Source organism: Cygnus olor, chromosome 6, assembly GCF_009769625.2.
Source record: "Cygnus olor isolate bCygOlo1 chromosome 6, bCygOlo1.pri.v2, whole genome shotgun sequence".
In the NCBI taxonomy this organism is placed as follows: Eukaryota; Metazoa; Chordata; class Aves; order Anseriformes; family Anatidae; genus Cygnus; species Cygnus olor.
Genome location: NC_049174.1, coordinates 20830043 through 20848591, shown reverse-complemented (window position 1 = coordinate 20848591; position 18549 = coordinate 20830043). Strand labels below are relative to the sequence as shown.

Here is an 18549-nt window from a genome sequence, read left to right as displayed (position 1 = left end):
TAGTCTATGCTTCTACAATTACTTAAAGCATGCTCAAATTGTAAAACAGCCTACCTTTTATTAAAACAAACCCCAAACATACAAGTTTGGTTCTAAAAATATCCGCCTTTCTTTTTCTTACATTTGGATTGTATCATGAAGGGGAAAGTGAATTTTACTTAAATTAAAATAATAATAAAAAAAATAAAACACAGACTTTCAAATGAATATTACTGTTCAGCCATACTACAGAAGTTTAACAGAGCATTTTGAATGAAACAAGGACGAAATGTTCAAATTCTCTGCAAGTGAATGATCTGACCATTTCTCCACAAAATCTTCTGTGGTAAAGCTACCCTCTCAATCAGGCAAGGATCTGGGGAAAAAAAAAGGCAGTGTTAATAAGGTGCCCAGGCGTTCTTAGGCAATAACCTCCAATGTCACAGAAGCACCCAGGAACTTGAGAGTGTGGAATGTTGGCCATTTCTGACAAATGCTGTCTTGACCTAATCCCATTATTATTGAAATCTCAATTTCTTTTAGTACTGAAGGAAATCGTCCACAATTTTGCCTGAAAAAGAAAGTTCTCCCCGAATGTATATAGGAAATCTTCCAAATATTAAAAATGCAGTAATTGCATTTTTGCAGCTAGGTAATGATGCTTCAAGAAGGTAACATTTTACAATAATGCTCCTTTGGACATTCCAGGCATTTTTTTAAAGAGTCATTCCCTTTCCTGGAAAGTATATTAAAATATCTATCATATAAATGCATTTCACATCAAATATAGGCATAATACATAATTTGTTGGATGTTTCATCTTTGTTAAGCTATTGTTTTCATTTGATGATTTACATCGTCCTTTTTTTTTTTTAACAAGAATTTTCATGCATCTTTAAATGCCCCATTATGAAAAACTTTCTGTGATTCCTTCAACAATCCCATAAGCCTAGTTAAGACATTTGTTAAACACTTGTTAAGGAGTTAATATGGCAGAATTACCAATGTTTGCCCAAATTTCTGTAGGCCAGCTCAGAGCTTGTAGCAAGCTTTGTGTTAAGTCAGCTGCTCTAGAGAGCCAGAGAGATCCCCACTACAAAACTTTCTATGTCCCCTGAGCAGCAGGATTGCAACATTGCCCTGGAGATTTTCAGCTAATACCTTTAATTCTCCAGGGGAGGAAAAAAAAAAATGTTCCTGTTCTTGCTTTAGATACTCAAATTGACTCATTAATTAAAAAAAAATCTGGACTGACAATAGCAACAGATTTTTTTCATTTTATATCTAGTTTTCAGTTTGCTATTAACACATTGAATGAATTTCCAATGTGTATCATAGTTTCAGTAACACTTATTATGGATAGACTACAGTCAGTACCTGATTATGCCTAATTTTCTCTAAACAAAAGGCTTTTCCTGAGAACACTGTAGTAATGTAAAGTATGATCTTTCATGTACTTAACATTTTTAAGAAGATTTAAAATATTGAAAAGACTATCTGAGACATTATAATTAACCCTGAAAGCATGAAAACAGCAGTGAAACATTTCAAGCCACCTACAAAAACAGCATGGAATCAGGTTTCTTTTATAAGTTGGATAACCTTTGTGGAAGTCTACACTGCCTTAAAATGTACATCTGTTGAAAATTATTACTTCTGTCATAAATGTCTCTTGTCTGAAGGAATGCTCTCTCCTATTAGTTGTTGTTGTTGGTTGTTTGTTTACAAGTGGTTTAAATGGAGTACATAGCTATTTGAATAATACTTTACACGTACTGGAGATGAAATTGCTCTCTGGAAAAAAAACGGAAGTAACTATTGCAACTTATAACAACATACAATCATCAATAAATAAGGTATTAAACCTCAACTTCACTCTATGGTGTACAGTACCTGTTTTTAAAAATGAATTAATTGAAGCGCAGAGTTGTGGCACAGTTGTGACAAGTTTAAGGAGGCAGGATGAGTTGTGCTGATGCACTGGGACTTGAATGATCTTGGATCAGTTCCCAGCTGAATGTACTGGGCTACACCTGGAAGTAAAAGGGAGGAAGATGGGAACAGCACAGGATAGAAACTACAGCTGTTATGAAAAGCTTAGGATGGGCACCACTGGGAAAATACACTGTGTGTGACATACCAAGTGTATTTCTAGAGCGGTGCAAAACAGTGCCCTTCTAGCCTTGAAGTAGCACACAAGGTCCACATCAGCATGGATCAAAGTCCTCAGGCACAACGTAAAACTGTTTGGGAACTAATAAGTAGACATAGACAAGGGGATATAGGATATGAAATTTTTAAGCTCTAGGTTCCACCTCATGTAGTTACAGCATAAACTGCTCTGTTCACTATCAATCTCTGGCTTCCGATAATGTGTTAATGTATGAAAAGTCTCACTCTTGCCCTTGAAGAAGTTATGAAAGAATCCTGATGTGCAAAGCAACAGGCAGGCAACAGGAAGTTTTTAACAACTTCACAGACAGAATTACTCGTCTTCAAATGCTCACAATCCAATCACGATCTGATCTCCTCCTAAGTAAACCTAATTCTATCAGATATTCTTAATAACTGTGCATGAGTTAAAGCAGCAGAGTACAGGTGGGCACCCTAGAATGCTCACTGAAAACTCATTTACTCATTGTACTATTTACAACATTGCAAGCTCCTTAGGAGAGCCTACCATCAAACTACACTGTGAATGCCAAAAGGGGAGAAGAAATAATTTTCTATTGGGGTAATAATAGAAAACAGTGCACTGTATTTCCAGATTATTTTTTTTTTTCAACACACAAGTAACTTATTGTAATAATAACTTAAGGAGATATAAGAAAAGGAAAAGAATAATGATTTCCACTGCTCAGTGTCTTTCAATTATTTTTAGGCATGCTGCTGACATGACACTATTTGTTACCAACCCTTGCACAATACAACAAGAAAGTTAGTGGGAGTAGGAACTATCCCTGAACAGTCACTGGCTCAAAAAATAGTTATATGTGAAAATATGATGTCCCTCAGTATCACAACACAAAAATGAGCAGAAAAAGTAGTTAAAGTTGAGAATATGGTATCATATGGTTACATAATATAAACAATATAGCATAATATAAACAATATAGCTTCAAAAAAAAGTATGTTTGTGGAAGTCAATTAAGTTGTTGAATTTTTTATTTATTTATTTATTTTTAAACCTTGGGGGTAATTTCAGATATTAATCCATCAAGTTGGTCCCTCAGCATTCTTAATAGTTAAATCCCATCAGATGTGTTAAAACAAAACTATAGTAGTATATTTGGAATATTTGGAATAATAGAAATCTATACTGTGTATTTAGACTGCTTTGTCTGCAGAGAATTTGTCCTTGCTGAAATTCAAACCATGTTGAAAGCACCTGCTAGGATATCTTCTGCCAAAGTAGAGTCTGCTGACTTTCTGTAAGGAGTCAAGTCATATGTGGCACCTAAAACAACTACTTGTGTAAAAGGAGGAATACGCTTTCTTAAGAAACTGAATTTAACGTTGAATGTAGATCATGACTCACATTACAATAACGTTTAGTAAAATGAAAGCAGATGAAACCAGAAATATGGTATTACTGAACAGAACAGCTCTTATCGCTTCTTGGGTGACTAAGTCACATGAAAATTAAAATATTTGGAGAGCTCCCAAATGACCATAAAATCCTATTTCTACCCACTCAGCAAGTAAGCAAATGTTTCTAAAGTGGCCTTGAGGACCTATTTGTAATATGTGAAAAAAAATATATGTGCCAATTCACACCTGTAGGCAACAAGAAAATCTTTTATTTTGTATCAAAGACATTTAGAGAAGGTAGAACACTTCACCCTGAAGCACGAATTCTACAGTTATATGCATACTCCATATATCACCTCTGTCCTGACCCAATAATACTATTCTTTGATCAGGTATCCTAAAGAAACAGAAAAACAGCTGGACTGGAACACCACAAAGCCAAAGCTGAATCTTCCAAAGACACTGAAAATACAGCCACTATAACCTTTAAATTCAGTAGATAAAATTATCCTTTGAAAATGTTTGCAGAGTAAGTTAAATAGCTCTACCTCTTGCCAAAATAAAAACAGTAATTTAGGTTTCGAGCTGCTTAAAAAGTCATGCAGGGTTTAGTTAGAATTTTGCTGGGTCAGCTAGCATGGATGTGTGAAACATCCCATCTTCTTCTAGGAACGTATAATGGAGGTATTTTCTATCATCCTCCCCTTTCAATTAAAGCATTTTCTTAATGATTTCTAGAAACAAATGGACTTTCCAATTAAGTAAATGAATTTAATGAGGATATGTAAAAAGGAACTACAGGAATATACGCAACTTTATACTTGAATTCTACAGGAGTTTCTACAAGTGTTTTGTTAGCAGCAATGCAACATTAATTGAAATGTACCTCCAGAAGACAAAAATAATGTTAGTCTCTTTTTTATCTATGTTTTAAACACATATAGTTGCACAGTTGGAGTAAATTTTCAAATTCCAATGAGTTTGTACATGTTCCTAGCCTGCCTGCAATTACTATAGTTATAATATAAAATGATCAAGAGACATGAAATGGGCACAGAGAGAAAAAGGAGATTTAATCATTTGAGGTTCTTTCCCAGAAATAAAACCAGAAATACCTCTCCTTCATTCAGTAATCATCTAAAAGAGCTCACAATAAGGTGGGGAAACAGCATGGGAATAAGTCTTAAAATTATGATCAATGAGTAAATAACTGCTCAAAGATCCAACTCAATGAAAAAAAGTCATTATTTCACTAAAAGTTTAGGCAAAAGGTAAAACATCTGTTTAAAATACACATTGAACTTATAAAACAGGAAAAGCTTTAGAAAAATGCTACCTTTGGAGTTCTTATTCTGCATTGTGTGAGTACAGGGCAACTCATTTTAATTATTCTTAGCTCAGATTCATGACATAAAAGCCTGCAGTTCACTGTGGATTTACTTATGCCTAGCAGCTTACTGATATGAACATTGTGAAAATGTTCAACCCACCTCACAAAAACACAGGAAAGGAAAATGTGCATGCATCTACCTGGTATTTTCCTCTAGATCACCAAAAAGGAGAAGTCTTAACTTAGACCTTCTGTCTCTATACAGCCAGAGGCTCTGATCTCCCTCTTGTTGAGCAGCTAGCCAATAATCACAAGCTGCAGTTCTATAGGCATTAATAATCACTTTCATCCAAATTTTTACTTTCAGATAGTTGCTACTGTCATGGGTAGACTTCACTGCTTTGAGGGCACGAGCTGCATGACATTTTGCTTTTAAATTCTTGCAAAACATATGCTCCACTTTGTTCTAGACCCACACGATAATCTCCCAGAGGCCACAGAAACACCTACATTGAATATCAGACAGTCAGTGTGTGCATGTGTCTTTGCTGTTTGCCTTTGTCAGTATAACCCTGCTTTGTAAAGATTATTCCCAATTTCAGATTGACATTCCTAGCAGCGTTAACCAGGGGAAAAGCTGTTTCAAACATCTCCTATAGTACCTAGGATGGCAGGACTGTATATCCTAGGGGGGTCCTGCTGTTGCCAAGCCCAATGGCAATATCTAATTTCAATAAAGTGGGGGGCAAATTGCTGTAGCCATAATAATTCTTAACAGAAAACTATGCCCTCAGGAGAGCACATTAATACATGGAGATGACATATCATTGCACTCTGCAAAGCCTTGTTACCAGACATCATGTGGTCAAGGAACTTGTATGCTCCCAAATACTGAATGAGTCATCCCAAACACATACATATAGTCTGTATTCAAAATAAATGAATAATTAAAATACATAAAGAAAACAGAATAAGCTGTTTGTTTTCTTATTTAAAACAACAGGCTTACACAGTGCAATGAAATATTTATTCACAATGTTTTCCTTTTGCTGATCTATTTTTTCTGGATTGATTACCTCTGAAAGCTTTTCTGACTTGAGCTTTTGTATGCTGACAAAAGGGAGGTGAAGCGAAGCATCCTGATTAGCCACAATGCAGATCAGATTCTAGTCAAGCTTACCAGACCAGGAAAAACAGGGAGCATGAGGTCAGAAGACTGCATCTATCATAAATTAGGTTTTAAGGGGAAGAGTAATTCATCCTCACATTTTCAGAGAAAGCACAAAAACTACCAGATATCACTTAAAGTTGAGCTTTTAAATTAGCTGGCTCAGTTCTTTTGAGAATTAGTATCAGAAAAAGCAGTTAGATTTGATTGTCCCACAAGCTGTATTTGTCACAACAACTCATGCCCTGTCTCAAAAGGGGGGGGGGGGGGGGGGGGGGGGGGAGAGAGAGTTTTTTTTTTATTGCTGTTATTTTGTTTTTTGAAGGAAAAAGGAAAATGTTTTCCTGTGTAACACCTCACTGGCTCACTGGGCTGCTTGCTTGCTTGGGAAGAAAACAACTTTGGAAGGCTTGGAGACTCCAAATAGCTTGCTCAAAAACTATTACCTACCGTCTAGTTAAAATAAGCATCGTTAATCCCACTGTGTTTGTCTCTCTGGATAATTATAGAAGTATTCATTGTGTCCTCTGTATTATAGTACCCAGAATTCAATGCCTGGCATCTACTCCCTTTTTTCCAAGTAGAAAAAGATAACTTGAGCATGCTCTTGCCGGCATCAGTCATCTCAGATCCTTATATTCAACTGCAGTAAATCTTGCAAATGAGTGCTTCTTTGCTGAAGAGTAAGTGATCCTTATTAGGTACATACAATTCTTTAACAAAATAATTTATAAAATCCTTTACTTCTATTAACACAGCATAACTTGCAAGAAATTAAAAAAAAAAATCTTAATTTTAATAGTAGCAGAAATTTAAAAGGAATACTAAAGCTTTTAAATTCATAACAGAATTAATAAAATACCACATAAAGAGCTAAGTTTTACACTTTATACCACATAAATAGCTAGTTTTTCACTTTTTGACTATTACACTTTTCATTATTAATTTGGAGTACGTACAGATTTCAGTTAAATAAATGTGTACTCGCTGCTCAATAATGGTTTGATAACTTGGATCATGCAAAACATACCAAAATAGTTTTTATTATTAGTAGTATTACAATACAAAACACATTGATTTTTTTCTTACCTGTGTCCTTAGCATAAATGCAAAATTGGGAATTTAAGAGACACGCAGCACAGGATAAGGATGAGGTTGAGGATGACATCAGACTTGTCAAAGTGTCAACGGAAGGGCCACAAGAGTTGTCTAAGCTCTTCTGCCAAAGTGCCTCATTCAAATTCTAGTGCTGTACCAAGTCAGAGTCTATAATGCCATTCATGTAGATGATGATTTGGCTTCAGAACTTCCCACTAAGGTGAAGAGGGGAAATACACACCTATCCTGATGTGACTGCAGTTTGTGGCTGAAGCAAACACTTCAGCAAACCACATATATGTGTATTTAACAATTCTTAATGCCGTTTTGCTGTTAGCAATTTTCAGTAATTAATCCCTAATAATGGGAATAGTTGAATTCTTTTATGTTATAATTGCTACTACTGATAAAACAATCCAAAAACACAGATTGTTTGCTGTTGTCATCAATACATCGATTCCATTCACGTTTGTACTGCAAAAGCAGAAAGGACACATGCTTGAAGTCCAAAGAGTGTAGAGAAGCCCAAAGGAAATACAGTATCAAATTTTTGTCCGTGTTTCTAACAATGTAAAAGATTACAACCTGCGTAACATATCTTATTATTGCATTATGGTTGGTTGCAAATATTCTACTTACAATGCTACACCCTTGCAACTCATTTGTTTTTGAAACCAGTAATTTGAATGTCAACAGTTCCTAACAATTTATGATCTGAAATGAAAAGGAACTAATGCTTGCAATTATTTTTTTATTGAAAAAAAAAAGTGTACAGTACAGAAAGTTTTCTTTCTATACACATCCTCAAGGCCACTAGTTATTTCCATGCCTTTTAGAGCATTCAATACATTTCACGGAAGTACAGGGACACTGCAGCTACGGAGTATTTTTATTTTTATTTTTAGTTTGCTGGAATAGCAGCCTTCAAGTTAAAAAAAAAAAAAAAAGAGAGAGAGAGAGAGAGAGACAAAGAAATGGGCCAATTACAAATGTCTGGTTTTCTAACTGAGATGCCCATGTAGAAACTATGGCTTGTGTTATACAAGACATCAGAGAAAATGACCATCATGGCCTCTCCTTAAAGTCTTGAATTCTATGAATAGTTCAGCAAAAATGCTCGAATGTGCAGCCATATAAAACAGCTAGAATTTAAACACACAAAATTTGCCTGCCAAAGCTGAACAAGGGTAACTGCTAAAGGTATATGCTGCTTGTATGACAGTTTATGAGTGTTCACCAACCTGAAGATGCACAATTAAATATGTATTAACTGCAATTGAATAATTAACTGATATGTTTGCAGAATAAAATGCATTATACTTAAATAGAAGAGAACATTTTACTTTGCTTGATAAAGGAGTTTGAGTATTGTCCTCACTGAAGAACAGGTATGAACTATCAAGTTCCCATGGCAGAATTCAGGTACTGCTAGATGGTAACAGATGATCAGACAAGCATACTGCAATGAGAGGGTCTAGCTGGAAATATACTACTGTCCAGCTGTAACTGTAAATGGGAGCTTCCAAATAACTGCATGTCCCAACTGGTACATTAAACTTTTAGAAATATTTTTAATTGGATAGACTAAGGAACTTAATAGAATATTTAAAAGAAGATACACAGCAGAAAGACACTTGTAGAAAAGCAATACAGGCGAAAATGCTATAATGTAAGTTAAGCTATACAGAAATACACCATCTGCAGGTCAGACAGACTGATTTCAGTCTGCAAGACAAAAGGAAAAAAAATAGAAAAAGGAAAATAAATTGTTTAGAAAAAGTATACAGAGATCGAGTTGGTGTATATTAAACAATTAACTGTAGTGATCAGATTTGTATGTGGCAGTACCTTATCAGAACCAGACATAAATGAGACAGTTACATCTCTGTAGATTCAAGGAAGAATTCAGTTCACTAAAATGCCTCGCAAGTTCTTCTGGAAAGAAAAGTGCTGCATAAGAGCACTGAGGAGATGCAAACAGTGACATGATCATGAAATAGCTGTGGTTTGTTCTGTCACCAGAATACTGTCTGGTTTTATCCAGTGGAAAAAATCCAGTGGAAATTAAGTACTGTAGAGCAGATTGAGTTGCAAAGGGAGTTTCTGATTTATTACCTTCACAATTACTGTGTTCATCACTCAGCTTAAGGCAGCTCACAAAAACAGTTAGACTAAGTACGTATGAAAATGAAATCAATGGCATTACTGTGTCTACAGAAAGAAAACAGTCCTTGCAAACTGAAGAAGGAAAAATATTAAATGATTCATACAGCCAAGTACTTTAAAAAAAGCTGACTATGAATTGCATATGGATTTCTGGTTTTATAACTGGAAAGCTGATCCTGAATCTCCAGAAAAAAAAAAAATTAAATTCAAAGCAATATTGAAAATAATTGTATGAAGATCAATAAATAGCTATAATTATAGAGGAAAACTATGAATAAAACATTAAATTGCAGGCTCTAAACCTGTAGGCACTTTGCACTATTAAATAAATTTCTATTTTTATATCTGAACTCTCTCTGAAAAAAAGGAAGAAAATGAAAAACTAAAGAAAATGTTTTTTTTTTAAATATACATACTGAAAGAAAAAGAACCTTTAACACCTTCTTTGTTATGAATTAAAATTACATTAAAATGAAAGTCAGCTTCTGATGCCATATTATTTAAGTAGAAAAGAGTAAGAATTCATTCAACAAGAGAGAAATTGCATGGTAGATGGCTGTTTCCAATATAGCATATACATTTCTGGGTACAATATATATATATATTTTGATGCACCAAGGTTTCTGAACATTGGCATACAAAAGTATATATCAAAATGTAAAAATTATTCCTAGAAATTCATCTGAAGCAGCAATTATGAACAATTATTCTATCTTCTCACCTTCTTGGAAACTCACTGTCCCTTGAAAATTTAGTTTGAAGGCCTCTCTGATTTCTAGATTAACTGATGAGGAAACTGTAAGACCTTTTGATGCTTTCCATTTTACAGTTGCTGTGTGCGCCAAAAGACTAAAACATTTTTCCATAAAAGTATAAACTGATTATCATCTAAAGTAAACTCTGAGTTTCATGTACTTTTAGTGTAAACTTTTTTTGGTATCATTTTATGTTAGTTCATTATTAAATTATTATTGCTTCAATTAGTTTGCAATTGCTTCAATTAGTTCAGTGCAGGACTTCTGTTATGAAGGTATATACTATCAACCACGTTAATCACAGAACTACTTCTGCTTCATTATGTAAACAAGGTTTCATTTTTTTTTGCTATAATCATAGATGTTTAAACAGAAGTATCTTGTCACAGTACAGGCTTTCTACTTTCTGGTTCCTGTTAAGAGGTGATGACATTTTTCTGCCTCCTCTGCGTTTACTTGCTGAAAGTTGATTGCACAGTTATTGAACCAAGAATACTAACTAGATGCCATAAGCACAAAAATAATCATACTTGCAAAGGCCAGTTAATGCTATTTACTTTTAACTTGTGGAGATCATTAGGCTGTGCCTAATCAGGATGATCAGTGAACCCCCCGCTCACTTCATGCACAACATGGATTACATAAATTCCCAACATCTGTTGAGTAAACTAATACTGAAAAAAAAGCCTCAAAAAATACCATTTGCCAGAAGAAGGAAGCAGGAGAGATCCAGAATACTGACAAATTCTAGAACAACTGTCCTAAATCAAAGGAAAGGTCTATCAAATTTATTTGATCTGCTTCACACAGTGGCCAAAAAATGAGGACTAAGGAAGACTGGAGAAATGTAAAGAAAACACTGAAGACTCAGTTATGATAATATATTCATGAGTTCATTCAGAAATAAACAAGACAGCATAGTGATGGACAGCTAACCAGACAGAAACCAGCAGTCCTCTGCATCTGCTCCCTGTAACTGTTATCCCTGCCCTATGAGGTAACATGCCGTTCAGTATTGCTTCACTTCCTATGTCCACATTCTCACTAAGCTGTCATCAAAAGGGTATCAGTGCTGTGACATCTCTAGAAATCCATTGCACTTAGTCCACTCCACAATGCACTATCAGGCCATTTCCATACGCCTCTTTGGTCTTCTCATGCTCTGAGGGGAAGCACAGTAAAACGAAGCACTATGCTCCAGAGAGTTTGAGAGTTGTAGTCATACCTGACTGTAAGGTGCATGTGGAGGTGACTAGCACATTTGCTAACCTGCATTCCCCCTCTCAGGCTGGGAACACAGCAAGGAAGCAAAGTAACTTTCACTGTAATATATTACCTTATCAATAATAACAACTCATTTTTGAGCAAATTTTCCTGGATTTGAAAAAAATCTTTCTATATGTTTCTGATATAACTCTGGGAAAGCAGAAAGATATACTTCATTAGCTGTTTTTAATTTTTCCTCAAGGTATGATTCAGTCAACTCCAACATGAATATGGTGATTAAACTTACATCACTTGTATGCAGAGACCTGAGTAATTTTACTTCCCTGCCTTTCAGATCAGAAGTATGCATTCTAGATTTCCCTACTTTGTAATATTTGCCTTATAATTATTTGCAAAACTTTTGAACTTTGCTTCTGCAGTGGAACATATCAGGAAAACACCTCTCTTATTTTTAAGTTTAAAGGTTAAAAGAAAACATATGAACTATATTTCTCCATCTTTTCTGGTGTCAGGAAATGTGCTGACCGCCTGGAATCCTTGAGGTTTATTTCTGAATTGATAGATATTATCTACCTAATGATACCGTACCTTAAGCCCCATGCCTGTGGCTCAACTGTTGCCATTTGAAAAGAAAGAAAACCAGAAACCCTAAGTGTTGCTTGCCTCAGAAAGAAAATTTGGATATATAATCTAAAATAAACTCGACTCACACAAAATCAATTATATTTACAAACATAATACATTAGCAAGACTTCATACTAAAATGCATGCTAATTAACAGAGATGAATAGACCATTCATCTAATCCACAATGTATTTCAAAAGGAAGTTTTTCTAGAAATAGATGTTAAGATTCATTTTCGACTATTTTATATTTTGCATCAGTCACTCAACAGGTCCTTGTTTGAATTAGTAGTTGGGATGTGTATTTGTCTTCAAAAGTTGTAGACCCTATACAGACACAAAACCTGTAAAACTGTTGGGCTTTTTTATGGTTAAATGAGAGTCTTTTTATAATGCAATTGCCTGATTATGGTACCATTAATGAGGCAAGACAGTTCAGCCACCTGAGGTACAAAACAAATTATACACAAAATGAGTGTCTGTTGGAAAACCACAGTTGAATCATTGAAATAAATAATGTGTCTTCCAGTGCATCGTACCAGGAGAGATTTTACAATTCTTCTATTTTCACTTGAATTGCCAAATTGCTGATCTACACAAACACTGGTACCTTGAATAGAGCTACATACAAAGGAAATATATATATATATTGCAGACCATAAACAGGTAGCTTCCATAAATAAGTGGAGATTTAAAAAAAAAAAAATCCCAAATAACACTACGACAAGTTTATAACTGGCCTTATGTCTCTAAAGTCAAAGATAACTGCTAAATGATTCACCTGGGTCAAAAGTTTTCCAAAAGCCCATCTTTCCTCCCTCTCTTCTTTCCTTTCTTGGGCTTCAAACCAAAGCTGTTGAACATTTGTGTTTCAGGAAAAATAAAAATAAAAAAAATTAAACATGAATTCAACCCCATAATGCTGTTCACAGAATCGCCATTAACCACCGCATTACACACCAACAGCATAAAACAAATTGAACACAAATATATTCAGTAAGTGCAAGAAATATTTCTCTCCAATCTAACATGGAATATGAGACAGAACTGGCATTTTAGTAGAAAGAGAAGCAAAGCACCTACAGACAAGAACCAATTTCAGATTTAATGGATATGCTCTAAGATCTTGCACATTTCATTTTTTATAGATGTAAATAAAAAAGCTAACAATCCCCTTTCTGACAGATTTTTTATGCATGGTACTTTCATCTGTGTCTTACCATGTCCCAGCTTCTACTAAGTAACATGAAGGAGTATGGGAAACCCACACATTAAGGTGTTTCAAAAACAGTTTTAGAAACTGCATTCTAGACTCTTTTTTTTTTCTTTCTGATAAATGTCTTTGTTCTTCATAGATGAGTTCCAATGTGATGTGCCCATGGTTTACAACTCCTGCTGTGGAGATATAAGACCTCAGTGAGAATGGGTGAGTTGCTCATTGCTCCCTAAACCCATTATCCATCTATAGATCCTCCATATGTATTAGGCAGCTATCTAAGTAGCTTTATTACCCTCCTGATAGATTCACTTAGAAGCAGGAAAAGCACAACTATAACAAATCTATTGTAAATTATCAGATACCCTGCTAGTAGTGACTTTTGAAATCTGCCAAATAACTATGTGATGGGATATTCTGGTGAATTTTAAGCAGGCAAGTGCAAAAGTGCATCTGCACTTTTCCCTACAACAGAAGAGTTTTCGAGTAAGACTTCTTGTCCTATGTCAATAGTGTCAAGACATGAAGCAGCATTTTTCTGTAGGTCTCTGCTGACTTTCTCCTTCATGGTGTCCTAATCAGGCCAGAAGATTTTCCAGTGTCATGCACAACTTTACCTTTCTTGGGACACAATTGCCATGGAGCTATTTAAAATAAAAATAAAAATCTGCTAATATTTCTCCTGATGGAAGTAGTTTCTTTGTTATTGTTTACAATTTGGAAATTGTCAGTTTAATTTACCAGAGAATAAAATTGCTCCCTGTTTCTAAGAGTGTTTTAATCTTCCCTTTAACGCGCATCTCTCATTCAAAATCACCATGTCATTGAATTATATTGTATTATATTTAGATGGTAGGTTCACATTTTTATGTGCAAGGAGTTGCTCACTTTATTACCTTATGAAGATAGAAAAATAACTGAAAATAAAGACTTTATTGTTACACTCCAGGAGGGACAGAGTTACATTTACTTTAAAATAATTAAATATATTTTTAAAAAGTCTTAACAATCAAAGAAGAATTACACTAATTATCCAAGACATTTCAGTTTCTGAGCAGTAACTGGAGGATAAACAACATATATATTTAATATCATCATGTTAAAAAACCATAATTGGGCTTTAATAATTAGCACCATGAAGCAGAGAATTAACAATGAATTCTCCATACACAAAATAACTGCAGTCCATTGTATGCCTTTAAAAAAGTATCCTAACCAGAAACGATCAAAATTTCAGATTGGTAATTAGAGAAGGGTGCCTCTTGTCCTTGCTTTAGGCTGCACATTTACTTCCTCTTTCAGCTTGACAACAATAATTGAAGAATCACTTTCTGATGATTACTGTTATAGGATGGAGAACAAGCAGTAGGAAAAGGCAAAAAAAGAGATGACATATAGATTCACAGGTCATCATGTGCATTGTTACTTGCCTGCTATGGCCCCCTTAAAAGCAGAAATATTTTGTGTGCCAACTTATGATTAGCATGACTGAAAATATAGCATTAACTCCCAGAGGACTTAGATATTCAAAAGAGGAAGCAACTGGTCATATAAACAGCAGCAGACAATATATTAATAAATCAGAAGATTTCCAAGTGTCAGATGAAACTTCGCAAGTGACATAGCATCTAACTTCACAACATACATCTTAATAACCTTTTGCTTTGCCAAAAGCAGGCAAAAGATCAGTCATAATATTTTCTAATTCAGTAGATTCTTACAGTGCTTCTACTATAGCTAACTAAAATCATCTTTTATCTTAAATAACAGATTCAGCTGTCCAAGAAAATTTCTACTATATCTTGTAAAAATACCTTTAATTTTCATTGTGGTGCTTTTTATTGTAGGTAGGTACTACTTGAATATTGATTAACACTGGAGATAAAACATCTTTAAGTACAATAGAATCCAGTGCCCTTTGGAGAGTTTCTCAGATGACATCACAGCAGTCAGCACAATGTTTATGGAACACTGTAACTGATAGAAAAGCTACTGCTGCTCATGGAAGAGTTACCTATAAATCCCTGCCCAGATGGTTGGACAGCAGCTTCACTAAGGCCATTTACATCAGATAGTAAAGGGATCTCAAATCATGTAAAAGCAATTGTCAGGCCACCATGCAGATGGTCTCTCCCTCTCTCCCTCCCCCAAAAGGAACAGGAAAGAAAGTACAGCTTGCAGCAACCCTTGGATGTCTGTAGAGCACACCAGAGTGAGGAGAGAGGAGGAAAGGGAAAAGGCAATCCCTTGCAGCCACGGAACAATTGCTATGGTTTCATCATTCCCCTTTTTGCTTTTTTGCTTATGGCTTGAATGGGTAGAGACTCTGAAGAAAAGCCGTGGTATGGAAATCTTTGGCCTTCTTTTCCTACTATGAATCTAAATTGGTAGTCAAGGCAGTTATGCTGCTAAGTTGGAGGAACTACAGAGGTATCCCATCGGACAGTAAAAATAAATCCACTACATTTTGACACATTACATAAATTATGTCCTCTTGCATACTACCACAGAAGAATGATAAACACTTAACACCTTAAGCCAAGTCTCTAATATCTCTGGAGCACAATGCAACATTGCCTTTTGGCATATTCACCACTGAGATGAGTGAAATCTCCACAGCAAACTAATACAGCTGTTCAATTTACAGTTTTAAGATAAACTCCTGAACTTAAATTCAATTTATGTCTTTGTCACCATAAGCCTGGAGGTTGAACCAGTGAAGAACAGTTTCTGAGATAACTAAACTCAAAGCTCAGTATGTCTTAATAAATCAAAACTTTGGTCTAACAAATCAACTGTTACATTCCTCTAAATCCAACCATATGGTTAGCCTGACAATCCCACCAATGCACTAGTCAGTAACTCATAGATTATTACACAGCATTAAGCAAGCTGCTGGTGCTCTGCTAATAAAGTAGTGTTGGACCTGATCTTACCTTTTCATGCCTGAATTAGCCTCCAAGCAAGATAAGACAAAATGCATCAAATATATACACAAGAACAAAAAGCTTGTGTTTTTTTTCCAGATAGTCTAGATCTCTTTGTGCTGCTCTGGCCACATGGCAACCAGAAACTAACTCCATTTTCCCACCTGAGAATTTCCTTATGACTGCAGAACTGCTGCAGAGGCCCTCTGGCAGACAGAAACCTGGCACTTTTCCTCCAGCTCCCAGCCCCAGCACAGGGAGTACAAGGGGCACTGCTGAGCTTCGGCTCTTCTCTGTTGGCAGGGAGCTATTTAGAGGCCAGTTGGAAGAGTTTAGAATATCTCCAATACTCCTCTAAACTATAGTGGACTGGCATAAAACTAGTTTGGGAATTAAATGAGACTGCAAAACCCAAATGTTCATTTTTTTTGCTAAGTCTTGTACTGTTTGTTATAATGTACTCTACTTTCTGCTAGTTTGACCCCTTTTCCTGTTGCAGTTTTTGAGCTTTTCCAAACCCTTTGCTTTTTGACAACATGAGAATTGGTAATTGGAATTAATACAGGTCTTCATTACTGAGTTTTCAAGCTATCTTCATTCAAAACACGACTGTTAGTGAGGAGAAGAGATTGGGCAGCCCACAAAAGCACAACGTTTGAGCTTGAAGCTTACTCAAGCCAAGCAAACCTAGATAATTCTTTCTTTAGCTAGTTAGCTCATCACTAAGCAGGTTCTTCAGTAACCTTTACATCTTTTCTCAGTTTGTCTCAAACTACATTCTGAACTCTTCCCCTTCTTTCTGCTGCAACACTGCTTGCCTTGCAAAATTGCAGTTATGTACAGTAATTATGGACTGAGTTGCATCCTTCCAATAAATACTTATTTTCATTAGCTCCTTAACAGATCATTTTCTAACTGGCAAACTTGATGCTATGTGGCTGGCAATGTAATATGTATCTTTTGCACTGAGCTTCATTTGCTTCAATGCTATGTGTTCCTCAAAAGCTGTAATAAAATGCCAACTTCCATGTAAATTAGAAGAGACTGGAAAAACAAACAAACAAACAAAAAAAAACAACACTGTGTAGAGGACATGTTAAGATAATACATTTTTTCCTAATGGCAATAGCAATGTCGGAATAGTAACTGTGCTTTGCCAGTAGTTGTAGCTTGCAATAACATCCATCAGCTACTTATATGCTCAAATGTTATCCCTTCAGAGTACTGTAGAAACATTAACTGGTTAATCCTCAGTGTCACTTGTGCCTTGTGACTAGGAACTGATGCTATTCCTGTTCTAGAGAGGAGGAATTGAAGGCAAGTTTCTAAAACAGACTGCATTAGAAGATGTGATCTGCCTGTGGATGCAAAGCTCTTTGTGCAGACTACATTCACTGTGCTGGTAGCTAAGCTAGCTCTAAGAGAATCACCTCACAGATACTGCCGTGTCCTCACTGTCAGCACAGGCTAAGAGGCAAAAAGACCAGCGCTTTCTGAGTCTAAGTATGCATTGAAAAATAAGTGCTTCTCTTGTTCTGCACATTCTTCAGTTGGGTACCTACTGGTTTATTCTGTAAGTACAGCAGTGAGAACTGAGACTGTGGTATTTTTACAAATATATGTGGAAAATCAATACTTACCTCAACTGGTTCTCTGGAAAACTAACGTTTCAAGTAATGATCCCCTTGTAAATGCGCTCAATTTTGTTGCGGTTATACCTCTGCCAGATAATGTAACAGAAAACAAACAAAGTATCTGTCATACTCCTTACTTTTCTAAAGATAAGAGGCTTATCAATAACATGCACGCCACAGAAATAAAATAGGCAGAAGAAATCCTTGGGAAATACACTCCATTTCTGATCTTTTAAGCTGGAACATGCACTCTGTTGTATCTTCTTCATGTGGCAAGTAGTTATTTCAGGTACTACTTTTCCACCAATAGACTCCCTTCTCCTTAGAAGGAGCTAAGAAAGAAAGATGTTTATCAAGGGAACCTGCTGTGCAGGGGAAGGTGAGCTGGGAGCAGTAATAAGGACAGCAAAAGCAACCTCACCAACAAGAGCCAGGTTGCAAAATGGAAAGTCCAGGTGTCACAGTGTACTCCTAACCACTCCCCTCCAACACCACACAGACACACCCTGCCCCAAGCCTAAGCAGATAACCATCACTGGCAGTTGTGATGGTTATGTCTGGTCCTGATGGCTGTCTCCTGGATTTGGGGGAGGCAGAAGACAAAAAGCCAAGGGTTAGTTTGAGTAATGCACCCCCTGCCCCCACTGTGCTTGCCAAATCACCTTAGCCCATAAATATTGAGCAACCCAAGAGCCCTTTGAGTTCTCGTGACACGACATTGAGCTGCACACCAGGACCTCCCCTTGGGCAGGGATGTCTCCCACGGTTACTTCTGCTGACTGAGAGCACCCTTACTGCTACAGATAGTTGGTAAGCAGATTGGGAAAGTAACAGCATGCTAACTTGCTGTAATGGTGCTTCTTGATCACACTTCATAATCTTAGCTAAGTAGCAT

The 18549-nt window shown here is 35.9% G+C and overlaps 1 long non-coding RNA gene across 1 annotated transcript in view; it reads right to left on the bottom strand.

Annotated features, from left to right (window-relative positions):
- Positions 1–225: 225 nt before the first annotated feature.
- LOC121072602 overlaps positions 226–18549 on the bottom strand; it is a 33306-nt gene continuing 14982 nt past the window's right edge. Inside the window, exons 4-5 of the long non-coding RNA XR_005821341.1 lie at positions 1873–2012; positions 226–355 (exon numbers count right to left, since the gene is read on the bottom strand). This is a non-coding gene — a long non-coding RNA (uncharacterized LOC121072602). The remainder of the gene's footprint in view (positions 356–1872; positions 2013–18549) is intronic.